The sequence below is a fragment of the Serinus canaria genome, chromosome 4A (genome assembly GCF_022539315.1).
Source record: "Serinus canaria isolate serCan28SL12 chromosome 4A, serCan2020, whole genome shotgun sequence".
Taxonomy (NCBI): Eukaryota; Metazoa; Chordata; class Aves; order Passeriformes; family Fringillidae; genus Serinus; species Serinus canaria.
The window spans coordinates 6372186-6385770 of record NC_066318.1 but is presented as its reverse complement, the minus strand read 5'-3'; positions in this window follow the sequence as shown (position 1 = coordinate 6385770).

The window sequence follows — 13585 nt, the reverse complement described above, 5'->3', positions numbered from 1 at the left end:
GAAAACTTCTTCAATATTTGCAGTCTTTCTCATCTCAGGCTCCCTTCCACACTGCTGTGAGACATTCTCCATAAACTCCTGCAAAATGCTGATATCTGCTCTAGAGTTAGCCCCTTCCAGGTACTCCTTACTGTTCCCCCAGCTTGGAGCTACTTGTGTGCACTCTGCTGACCCAGTGCAATAGCAGTGAGCTGGAAGTATATCAGAGAATCACAGAATATTCTGAGTTGGAAGGGACCCACCAGGATCATCGTGTCCAACTCTTAGAATGGCCCAGTGGGGATCAAACACACCACCTTGATGGTGTTAGCACCATGCTCTAACATACTGAGCTAATGCCAGGTTCTGTATAGTTATGGAGACATGAACTACCCTGGAGCCAATTAGTCTGTTTTAGCTCATTGGAATCCCTTGTCTTCTGTATACCACCTTACACCTTCCTCCTCCTTGCCTTTGTGTTAACAGGTTGGGAAGGACACAATGTCTAACATTCATGCTGTGCATCACTGGTACAAGCAGGACCTGAACCCTAGCACTCTACCTTGCCTCTGAAACTGAAACTGAAAACTGATGTTTGCTACAGATTGTGATACAGTCTCTGGGTAAAAGTCACTTGCTCTGACCCAAGCCCTGAAAATGTGGACTTCTCCTCCTCAAAATCCATCAACCCATGGCAAATATTTTTAGATGTGCCTGTGCAGGAGGAAAATTCAAAGAAAACCCTGCCAGGGAGATCTTTTCTGTGACTCATCTGTTCTAGGAGGGGAGAGTTTCTTTTTCATGTCTCAGCTGGGAGCGGTCCATCCTCCAGTTCCTCAGCAGGCCAGTTTCTGACATGTTTCTGAGCCTGCACTAACACAGAATGTGCAGGGCCAGAGAGGGAGGACTGTGCTCTCTGACAGTGATTTGAGGGGAATCATCCTCTTTTAAAATATGCCTTTCTGTCTCCCTCCCCCACTTCCCTTTTTCCTCCTTCAGTGTTGCCACCTTGTAGTATTTTAATCAGAGGAAGCAGATATATCAAGGAAGTCAATGGCAGGGGCGAGGTGGGTGGGGGGGGCAGAGAGGAAGAGGAGGAAAATCACATCACAGCCCAGTCTGCCAGTGTAAACACTTGATGATTTCCTGTTATTGTAGCCTAAAATGTACCATGACATCATTTGCAGGCCTCCCAGAATCACCCAGAAGTAGGAAAAGCCAGCATTCCCAGCCCGCCCCCAGCGTGAATCCAGGGGATTCAGACCCTATAAGGCAGTGAAGCTCTGCTAGCAGCAAAGATAGTGTTTCGAAAGCTTTCTTGTTCTTGGCAATGTGGAAATTTCACAAACAGGAAAAACTGCTTTTACTTTTCCTAAAGGGGAACCGCTTATGCCTCATGAAATATTAATGCCTCAAACTACAGTTACTTTGGAGGCAGAGCTGAAATACATGAAATGTTCTTAGCTGAGGACAAACACAGGGAAGCCCCTCACCAAAATCACATCAGTTTATCATTATCAGACATCTACTTTTCTATAATACCCACTTTCATTCCAAATCACTCTACACTCAAGACAGTTAAGTCGAAAACTCTGGATTATATAAGAGTACAAAATTAAATTAATCTGATAATTTTGAAAGGTGAAGTTAGCTCTCAATATAGCAGACATTGCCAGTGAAATGCTCTTCCTCCATTTCTGAGCATTAAATAAATTCCTGGAAAGTTAAGAGCCAAGCTCTGTGGAGCCTAGATACACAAACTATCCTAGAATTTGACTCAAAAAGTCAGGTTTCTGCCTCAGTTACAGTTAATCACTCAGTCTGCACCACTGCAGGGTAGAATAGAATCAGGTTCAGTGAGATGGGCTCTTGTAACTTCTTTTGAGAAAGAGAATAACTCGGCTGATTTCACAGCACATCCTTCAGCTGCAATCTCTTTGGGCAGACTTTCACATGACCACAGTGGGATATCTGCAAAATCTGTTTGTTTTTTTCCTAAACAAGGTTAAAAACTTCATAAATTCAGTACTGTATGTATAATAATTTGGACTCATACCCTCCCTTGCACACCTGCCAACTGCCTGATTGTCAGTAACTGCAATGTAACTTTTTGTTATTGAAACATGAGAAACCAGTGTTTTCATGTTATATGTAAGGAAAAAGAGACACTAAGATTAAATGAACCTGTGTTCTACAGAATAAAATTAATAGTCTTCATCTGGGTTTAAGCCAATCCTATGCCTCCAGATAGTATCAGAATATTAGATTTGTTTTACCTTAAAGTAGACTTGAAATTCTGAAAAGAGTCAGCCTAGAGAAGAATACAAGCAAGTATAATAAATAAAACACACCTGGGGATGATATTAAAAGGAAACAGAATGGTCTTGCAGTTTACTGGGCAAAAAGTAAAATCATGTATAAATTTGCTGGATTTAGTTTCACTTGGACTTACTGGAATACAAAAGTGGGCTGTTCCCTATGAGCTATTTTTGGATAGGAAAACCAAGATATTCAATTCTTCACCATGCTGAGCTATTTTCAAAGCTTTATATACAAGATGATTATCACTCATTAGGTGGTTTGCTCTTCATTCCCAATGCTGCAGGGTACAGCACTAGGAACTGCAATGAATTTATGCAGAGCTGTGCCAGGACCCTGCATCCAATGAAGACAAGTGCTAGGTTCTAAGGACAATATCAGGACCTTTCAGACTTACACCCAGCTGTGCTGCAAGAAAGACCCCCAGGACAGCCAAGTGCTCAGGCACCATTATGAGAGCTGTGGGGTGTTGAGTGCTTGAATTAACTTCTGTTATTCTGTGTCATTAGAGGGCTGAGGTAATCAGGTGGGCTTAGCAAGGCAAGAGAGGAGATTCTTCTTCTAAGCACTGAATTTGCCAGGTCCTTTGTGCAGTTAACCCAGCTCCAGGATTTTTGCTGAGTTGTAAAAACTTGTGGCCTGCACACTGAGAGGAGAGATAGCAGCAGAGCTGTACCTGGCAGAGGATGGGTGGCCACAGCTTTGGAATGGGGGGCAGGTACCTGTGGAGCTTTGTGAGGTGTGAGTGTTCTTCTAAGATACTGGTTTGTGTGTTTCTAGGATATTGATCTGTGTTTGTGCAGGAGGAAATCTGGGTCATGTGCTGAGTCTGATTTCATTTCCACAGCACAGAGATGACTTTCTACATGAGACTGCTTTCACTTGGTGCTTACACACTGCAGGCTGCTTCACTGCTCTGCATGGCAGGTTTTCTTCAGGTGATTTTTAATATAGGTAGTCTTTGCTGCTAAATGTTTCCCATTTTGGTTTTATGGCATGATGTGATGCCATGCTTCTTGCATCTGGGCAAGATAAAAATGACACAGTACTGTGATGTAGTATGATTGGGATTTATGATAATTCTTACTCCCTTATGACAAATATGAAATAATACAGAGAGAAGAGCAGAAAAGATTACAAAGTAGAATTTATGGAAGTTTAGGTTATGACATATATGGGAGATAAGCAAAGTGTGCTTGATTCCCACTGGTTTATACAGGATTATTTCTGCTTATAGCCAGGGTAAATCACCTAGGAAAGTTTGACCCCATTTGTTGGGAAAAAGCTAGGCGAAATCCAAGTGAAAGAGAAAGTGGAAGAGCAATCATTCACCAAGGCAGTAAAGCCAGACTTAGGACTGAGTATCAGACCAGAAACAAATCAGTCTGGTGATACAAAGAGCCAGTCCAGAGGCGGCTCTTTCTACCAGTACAAATTCATAAACAAACATTGCTGCATTACTGCATTTGTTTGTCCCAGGAAGACATATCATACCTGTCCATGTACCTATAGACTTATGCCAGACCAAATCTCATCTCTGCTGAAGTATTTTAGCATTAAAGCATGAAGTCAGCAAAACTCAAAATGCCCTAGCTAATCAGACAGAAATGTCCTGTCTGCTTCAGACAAAAAGTTTACTGTCAGCAATACAGAACTGTGTGAATACAGCATTAGTGTTCACAGAAAGACAGCTTGTGTGAAAAAAAAATCTCCTAAAAGAAAATAAATACCTTATTTGTATTTTGTTGGTCTACTTCTTCCAAGTTCTTTAAAATGGAAATTGTGAGAAAATTCAATTGAAGAGAAACTGACAGAGTTCACATCTATGGTTTGGCATAGATTCAGGTAATCTGGACATATATTCTGTACTCACACTTGGCCTTTTACATTCCCTGAAGTCAATGGGCAAGATGGGTTGGTGGTGGTCTGGTGATATACTTCACCATTTTTTTATGTTGCAGTGGGGCAATACAGGGCTTAAATTTTGTTCCATGAAAGCTCAAGTTACCTTGGCAGGCTGTGCAGGTGGTGTCTGACTGTGTGTTGGTTAATATGGAAGTGGATCTTCTTGTCTGTGTAGCTGAAATTAAATATTTCCTGAATTGACATTGCCTGAAATGTTTATTATAAATTATATTTTTATTATGTCTTTACTACATGATGCTGTATTGTGCTGTATTTTTACTACAAAATATTTGTGTCATTGTAAACATTGAGTTGAGGACATGATGACCAATGATAAGAACAAGTTTGCTTCTGTGGTAAGCTCCACCTTGCTATTCTGTCTTACCTTACACCATCCTGTTCCTATACTTATGCTTCTGGAAGCATTCAGCTCCTACCAATGCACCAGATAAGAGGACTAGTAGAAAATAGGAATGGACTTTCAAGAAACCACCAGGTACATATTCCTGTCTTTAAAGCAAAATTAACTTGCCAACTTCATATTTTCTGACAGTGCCAACCACACTGCAGGAAATTAAATACTAAGGTGAGCCAGTGGAATCCCTTGGAGCTCTATGGCAAAGTGAGTTCAGTTTTTAATACTGTCCTCCACTATTTTGGTGGTAGTGACAGGGTCTCATGCCCAGTCCAGGATGGAGCCTGTCCCAGTTTCTCTGTATGACTGAAAACCTTTCCAGAGCAAATCAGCTCCAAACTCAAGCAAACTCATTGTGCTGAGGTTCTGTCATCAGGGAAATGCAGGGAATATGTGTGGTGGGGAAGGAGAAAACTCCTGGGCTTAGATCTCAAAATATGTTTGGGCTTAAAAAACTGATTTTGACATTAGAGGCTTTTATCCTTGCCATTTTAACTCAGGGGATTTTCTTTTCTTAAGAATGAAGAAACAGGAATGGGTTCAGAGAGAGAAAAACATTTTAAGACAAAGCAAAAAAGTCATGGCTGTGTTTTAAAGGTAGAAGTCTGTGTTCCTTTTGAAAACAGAAAAATTCTCCTGAAACCAAACAGGCATAATTGGGACTGAGTGTCTTCTTATTTGTGTCTATGGTTGAAGACAGGAAATTCTGTGACACAGAACAGCCAAAAACACAGTATATATCTGTATGTCTGTGTATGTGCCTACCTGTTAATCTGTGATATATCTATATCTATCCATCTATCTATCTATCTATCTATCTATCTATCTATCTATCTATCTATCTATCTATCTATCTATCTATCTATCTACCTGTAATTCCACTTACCCACTCACTCTGCTTGTACAAATATCCTAAATGCCTTAATGCTCTGCTTTTTTTTTTTTTTTTTAATCAGAGATACCATGTGTTTAGCAAAAACCCAAGAAAAATAAATGATGTCATCTCTCATGCCTTCATCTGTCTGGGCTGGGTGGTGTGTTCTGAGTAGTGCATCATTGTGTTCCACTGTAGGGAAAAAAAATGCTGGGTGCAGAGAGTGTGTGGTTAGGCTTGCCCAGGCCTGCACACCTCTCTCAGTCATGTAACCCTGACTGTGTCACACCCTGTGATGTTACCAGGGTGGGAGGGAATTCCCTTCCCTTGTGAGTGTGTCTGCTGAGTGGGAGAGGCAGCATCAGCAGTCCCAGATTAGACTCCTGCTCTAGGCAGCTTCTGCACAGTGAAGTTCTGGGTCTGAGTCCTTTCATGTTCTAGCATGAAACATGCAGCACTTGCCTAGATGACGTTGCCATGGGTCAGGGTTTGGTGTTCACCTTGAAAAAAACCTGATATTTGAGCAAGAGCCAGGAGTAATGCCATCAGTATAAAATGTTCCTGCATTGGAATAAAAATGGCTGGCAACTCCCTGTATATTTTTAAGGTTTCCAAAAATAGATCTAAGTCACAGGCAAAAATGAATGGAGCTGAGGCTTAAATGGAAAGAACTGGTAAAGGATTATTTGTCTGAAATGGTTAGTGCTGAGATCATCTTCCACATTACACGCCACTACCTGGAAACATGGGCCAGATTTCTTTTCCCTTTTTATGGCTTTCTGAGCCCTGTTTTCCAATGCATTGATTCACTTGACCAAGTTTCAGTACAGTGGAGAGAACTGACTTCGTGTTGAGACTGAGAACCCCACCCCTGCTCTGATTCTGCTCTGTAGGAGCTGGAATTCCTGGAGCACAGAGTCAGTCTTGGAGCCCTGGAGAAGCAGAAGAAAGTAGATTAGAAGCAGTTGCTCTGTGTGTGAGGGAGAGAAGGTGAGAGGGAAGGTCAGGGATAGCTGAGTGGGAGTAGGGGCTGACTGAGAGGTTAAACCTCTGGGGAGGTGCACTCCTCTATTCTAGGAGGAATTTGATGTTAATCAGTGAAAGCTTAACACATGAGTGAACCTAGAGCATTTTGTAGAGGGGAGAAGGAGAATTTTGGAGGAGAAGGAGAATGAAGCCAGCTCCAAAACTGCAGTTAGGTGCTAAACCCACCCATGTCTCTCAGGCACGGCCTGGGCTGAAGTTGCTATTCTCACTGCATTTGAGACTGTCTTTCTTGGAGGTTACTGTCCCCACAGAGGTGCCAGTAAATCTGCATGTCTCCTTGCCCCCTAACTTACTTCTGCCACCCTGATTAAAATCTATCTTGCTAAAAATATTTAACAGGTTCTATTGACACACAAGCAAGTCTGGATCATTTTGATAGGTAAACTTGCCTACAGTAACAAGGAGTGTGGTGTAATGAGAGCAGATAAGAAAAACAAAAGAGCTGGTGCTGGCTAACATAAACACTAAATGTGCTTCACAGTGAGATGATTTTGGAGCTGCTCTGTTCTGGTCCAATTAACTGAATGCTTGCCAACAGCTGGAGCATGATAGGTACACTCCTGGAGCACATCCAAAAGGAATTCAGTTCACCAGGTATGAGACTGCACCATGATGGGAAACAAAATGCGCTGAATTAGGAAATTAACTTCAAAACCAACGTCCTGCTCTGAATTAAAAAGCTAATGTAAATATGACTCTCTCATGCAGTTGGTGGCTGAGAAGCTGGTAATCCCCAGGAGACCTAGAGGATAGTGATGACAGGGATGTGTGAAAACTTTTCAGCAACAATTTCTACCCTGGTACCAGGTGTATTTCTATGTGTGCAGAGTGAAAATGTCAAGTACATGACCCTGACTTTCCAGCTGTTCTCGATACCTATGCAGCATGGACATGGACACTTTCCAAGTAGAGGGGCATATTTTACACCATTACTGTGCCTGAGGACACAAAGCATTAAGATATGGAGAATGAGACTCCATAATAATCTGCATCTGTTCTACAGCTTTGCGGTTGGTAGGATTTGGATCAGACTGTTGTGCATTTTTTCTCTTTTTATGTATCATAGAGCCTGGACACGAAAACTAGCTGTGATCCTTGTCCTGTTATCTGCCTATCTAGCTCCTGATACTAGCAGAGCTCTGAAGTACTTGAACTGTAACACCACAGAAGGCTTGAAAAATAAACTGTTTGCATTGACAGCTCCAAAAAATATCCAGGAAACTAGACTCTTAAGTTAAGAATTGAGATTATATGTAGAGGAATTTACTTACAAACTATTAACATAATATACAGAATTTGCACTGTTGCCTGAAGCCTTAAGATGAGAACTTTGTCAGCCCCCTCTGAGATAGCCAATCTTATTATATTACTTTCATAGCTAGTCAAAAGAAGTATAAAACCATCCAGTCACCCACTGACACAGCTTGTAGGACCAAGGAGAGCTATCTGGTAGTCTTTGTGTCCAATCTAGAAGACACTACTGCCTCCACTATCTCCTGTCATAACTGGATTTTCTTTGCAGCTGGAGGTTCCTGCTATTACAGCTCATTGGGAGTGTTGGTGACCCACGTGCTTTGGGGGGAATTTAAATAGTGAAACTGCATGACCTGAAAATCCTTCTCAGAAGTGGCTGCTCCCTGGTTCTTGCTCAGTAACACTTGGTTTGTTCTTTCTTTGGCCCTTTTCACCAGCAAGGAATGATTCTATATACAATTACTCTTGATTATTAGATGTTGATACCTTTAGAAAAGCCCAGTGTGAAATAGATGCCTTCCATCTAGACTCCTGTGCAGTGGTCACCTGTATCAGAACCATCTGGAGCCAGGTTCTCACCCCCTGAGGTTGGACTGGCCACTCCCATTCTCTGGCAGGCATGGAAGAAGTGCCTGGTGGCCTTTGTTACAGCCTGCAAGTTCCCAATCTCTGAGTCAGAAAGGCAGTGGCCCTAAATGGTCATCACACCAGTACCATCATCTTGGCTCCACACCAGCCATCTGAGGAGGCAGAGCAGGAGAGAGGGGGAAGACAGGAGAAAACTCCCACAGAGCCTGTTTCTTTGGGGCACTGAAACTGTGAAGATCTTGGCTGAAGACTCCAAATCACCTTCCTTTCTGCAGCAAAGCCTGCTAGTAATGCATTATATTGTCAATCTGAGCCCTATTGAATAAAAAATTGCTAGATTTTATGTCTACATACAGAATTGTCCTGTTAAGAAAGTAAGATGGATGAAGAGAAGAGCATCAGATTTTGGAGATTTAATTGGTTTTTTTTTTTTTCCATCATGCTTTGTTACAGTGGGGCTTTGCTGGTCAAGAGAGGTCCAGTGATGTCCCACAGGTTTTGTGGACTCCCTGTTGAGGAATACATTTAGTGCAGGTAGCTCAGTGTGCAGGCTCCAGTGCAGGCTGAGGATTGAGCTCAGGGACAGGAGGTCATGGACAGCACAGGCCCTTTGAACAATGGCACGAGGGCCTGTGGTGCCAGCCAGGGGACCAGACACTCAGAGACACAGCAGGAGCCCATGACTCAGAAGATCCCAGGCTATGCCAGCACAGACTGTGAGGATGTAAAAGTGCAGGGAGTCTTTTGTTCACAGTCCCTCCCTGGAGGCACCAGGACAAACTGTGATTCAGTTGCTGCACTGTGATAAAATTACTTAAAATGACCAGAGGCCTGAGACTCTGCTATGGGAACCCTGGGCTCAAGCTGGTGGGGAAAACTTGTCTGACTGTGTGAGAGTGGGGTGTGTAGGGAGTCAAGTGGGGCCCCTACCAGGTCACTGGAGCTGCTTTTTGAGAAGGGGTTTTGGTCCCAGCACTAAAGTCTCTGGTGGTGGCAGTGTAACTGCCAGAGTGGCTGCTGAATATAGGGCAGATAGGGAAGTTTCCTTAACATGCCTCAAGGGGATAAAATGCAATGGGTAATGTAGGTGTTTTACATTTTGCTTCCAGTATGTTTTTAGCTGGCCATGATTACTGTAAATGCTTAATGGCCTCTGAGAAATACATGTGAGTAAGCATGTTTCCGTTTGGAAACACATCACACCCTCAAACCTATCAGAAGAAATACCACTGGAGTTACTTTTTAGATTAGATACATTTTTCTAAAACTGGAAGCCCTACCTTGATTCTTCCCATCACCCACAGGAATAATTTTTCTTCACTTTAAGGTGAAACACAGCGATGGGATTTACCACACCTCCTTGCTCTAAGGAGAAGGTGTCAGCACCAGTCTCCAAACCTCCCATTGCTCCAATTCCTCACAGATTTAAGGGCATTTCTACATCAGTACCTTTCACACAAACTGGCAAAACATATTCCCATTAAGTTTTTGTCCTTTCTAGTGATGTTATCTGTTATTTGGGTTGTAAATATTTGAAGTAAAGTCCCATAATATCCATTAGATTTCCCTTTTCCCCCCCCCATTGTTGCAAGCAGTACAAGATGTAGACAGCACGAGCATTTGGGCCATATAGCACAAACAAAGGAAAAATGAAGATGAGACAATTCTAGCAGATGAGTTGTTCTTACTTTTTTTTTTTTTTAATATGATCATTGCATTCATTGCACACCTTTTGTCTGGTTTGGATCCCTCCCCTTTAATCTCCCTGAGCACAAACAGCATATTCCCAGCACATCCCCAGACATACAGGAAGAGATGAGTGGTGTGGGCCATACAGTGAGTCATTGTTCCTAGTAAAGCCTTCTCCATGTTCCTCACAGGGCTGTCACTGAAACTGGGGGATTTATATGCTGGAGGGAATGAGGAACTAGGGCTTTACAAAGCATCTGGCAGACACAAATCCCTGGGATTTCCAGGCAGTTTCAGTTATTTTTGCCCTGCTGAGTGGACAAGCCAGGAACTGGGACCATATTCTGCAATGAGTTCCTTTTCTTGAGGTGGAAAAGGGATCAGATAAATGGGTTCACAAATCCAGTGGCCCCGTCAGCCTCTGCCCAGTTGCTGCAGCTGCATGTGAATGGAAATATTTCCAGCCTTTTCAAATCCTTCCTTCCTTTCCCCTTTACCCCTCTCATCCTTCCAGCTTGAGAATCACTGCAAATGTTTACCCTGATTCTCAAGACATAAAGGTGTGACTGAAGTGATAGTGTTTGTTTGGGAGGAAAGATGTTTTTTAACCCTAAATACAATTAAACACTAAAAAGATCCAAGATCATCACTGACAGCAATTCATTGTGAACCTGTAGGCATTACTGTCCGAGCAGATGGAAAGCAGTAAGAGCAGGAGAAGGAAGTTGAGCTGCAATTCAAAGAAAACCTCAGAATCAGGCTGGTTAATTTTAAATAGAGTCCAGGACTACTGTGTGTTGAAGGTGCAGTTCTCATACTTAAGTAAGAATTTAATTTTGTGCCTTCCTTTAGTTATGTGAATCAAACTAAATTTAGCCTTCTGAAATACACCTCTAGTATGAAACACTTTTGGCTTCTATCTTCTGTCAAAGGGGAGCTCAAGTTATTTTCATTAGTCAAAAAACCCATATGCTGTTAAAACAGCCCCTTGTTTTGTGCTCATGCTAAATAATTCTGGTACGTCAGACCAAATAATTTATGTGTTCTTTCTACTTATAAGAAGCTATTACAAAAGGCTTGATGAAAATAAAACCAAGGCAATAAATCCCCAGTGAAATACCAGACCTCTTCCCAGGAGAATGCTTAATGTCATCCTGGTTTAATCTAATTCTGAAATACTTTAATATTATTTGAGATCTGAGCAGTATGGGACTAAAAGCATTTTTGAGGCCCTGGGTAATGTTACTCATTTCTCCAGCCTCCTGCAAGGAGGACTTTTAGCTGGCTGATACTTTTACCCCTTGGAATTTCATCCTGAAGTCAGAAGGAGATATAACCCATCTGCAGTTCTCAAGGAATCCACTGATATGGTTGTTCTCACACAGGGCCAGGCAGGGAGAGCTCAGCAAAAGGCTGCTGGATGACACTATGGCTCCTCAGCAGCTGCTAAAGGAGAGGTCTGCAGGGAAGGTCAGGTCTTGGTGCAGCACCTCCACCACAGGAATTCATCATGGAACTGTGGCTGGAGTGCCATGAGGTTCAAATTTCAGATGTCTTGTTCTCCACCTCAGCAGTGAAGGGCAAGGGGAAAAGAAGAAGCTGGAGAGGAAGTGAGGTGTAGAGACTCATGTGCCTGTCACAGGATACTCTTGTCTTTCAAAGTGGCATGAATGGTATTTTGTTTGGCTATTGATAAGAATAATAGGGGAGAAGGACGAGAGAAGTGGCTGGGGTCAGAAACAAGTGTATGTTATGCTGAAGCTTTGTGTCAGCCCTTCAGACTCTTTGGGACTGTTTGATATGGGGTTTATGACTTTCTGTGGACATGGCCAATGACTGGCACACTCTAAGTGGGAATACAGTTGCTTTGGATCTGATTGTTTCACTGGCATGGGGATTCATTTACCTAATTAGCCCTCCTATCATTAGCACTGTGAAGAAAAATCTTAGGTCCCTGGATGTTAAACTTTGGACCCTTAAATTTGGCAAGGGATTGCCAAATAAGATAAAGATTGCTAGACTTTTATCATATAAAGTTTTATCACCTTTGCAATAAAGATTAATGGAATTCTCCAAACAGTTACCTAAGACTCATGAAGGAATGCTGGTATAGAAGTTTCAATAGAAGCAGAATTGGGCTCTCCCCGTCATATATGTTGCCAGCATAAAAGAAGTCTCCACAGTGTCTCTAGAATTTAGGGAGAAAGCTCACACCTAACATTTCTGGATCCAAACCTGGCAAAAAAATTGCAAGCTAGTGACTTTATTATTCTGTATGTCTTCTGTCTGTATCTATTTCTGTAGGAAATAAGTGTAACCAGTGTTGTTTGACCTTGTCTGAGAAAGTCTCAATGTAAAAAGGAGACAGAAAATGAAGAAAACTTTGTAAAACAGCCTCTCAGGCACCCTGTGTCTTTCTGTGCAAGAGAGTTACACCAGTTTACACCAATCTGATTATACTCATGTTTTTTCCTATGTAGGCACAGCACAGAGATTCTTGTTTAAGTGAAACCTGCATATTCAGCTGAAGCAAACAAAGTGCCTGGACCCAGTTTCCATCTCCTGGCAGACAAAAATGTTTAACAGATTTGACAAGAAGACATAAAGTCAAGAAAAAAAAATGGTATGTTCCTATTTTCATTAAAAATAAGACATTACATTTATTTAATTTTCTTCTTCTGAACACTGTTAACTTTAAAAAGAATGACTTCTAATTTCCTGGGAGAAAATAGGACTTGGTTTGATCTATGAAAGCTACCTTCAAAGTCCTAAATGAGATGAGACAGCTTCTTTAAATCCCCATGAAAATGGTGACCCTCGATTCCCTCCATAGTGGCTGCAAAACAGAGATGGCAAGAGAAGCTTTGGTGTCTGGCCGGCCACTGGTCCTCTGCTATTTTTATCCTTGAATGTGGTTGAATTTATATTCTGTGATTGTGGGTGTGGCCTTGGAGAAGCCCTGAAGACCAGATGTGAAGTGCCAAGCTTCAGGGAGCCACAGTCCCTTGGGCTTTTGAAGCATCTGGAACCTGAGAGGGAGGATGTGTTCTAATGTCTTCACAAACAATTTGATGGGTGATGGTTTGGATGTTAAAGTCTTTGAAATGGGTCTTAATCTGTCTACTAACTTTGGGCAGTAGGTTTGTTGCAGATCCCAGATAGCTTGGCTCCTGAAACAGTCAATTGGGTCTGCACAAGCTTGAGTTTCTGAACTTTGGGGTAAAATGACAGGTTCAAGGGGGAATACGGGGTAGGTGGTTCAGGAAGGCTTTCCCTTCCTAGTACCTCAGCTAATGGAGAAAGGAAGAGGGCAACGTGCGGTGTGGAGTTCAGGATAAGAGGAGGCTGTACCCTCCAAAACCTCGAGAGAAAAAACCCTGGGAATGTGTGTGTGTGCCAGTGGACTCTCACTTTATTCGAATCAAGTTGCAGGACTCCTCTGCCTCTTTTATGGAGACTGGCTTATCATAGCGCGATTTTCCATACAAGCTGGAAGTGTACTTTTTAGTGAAACA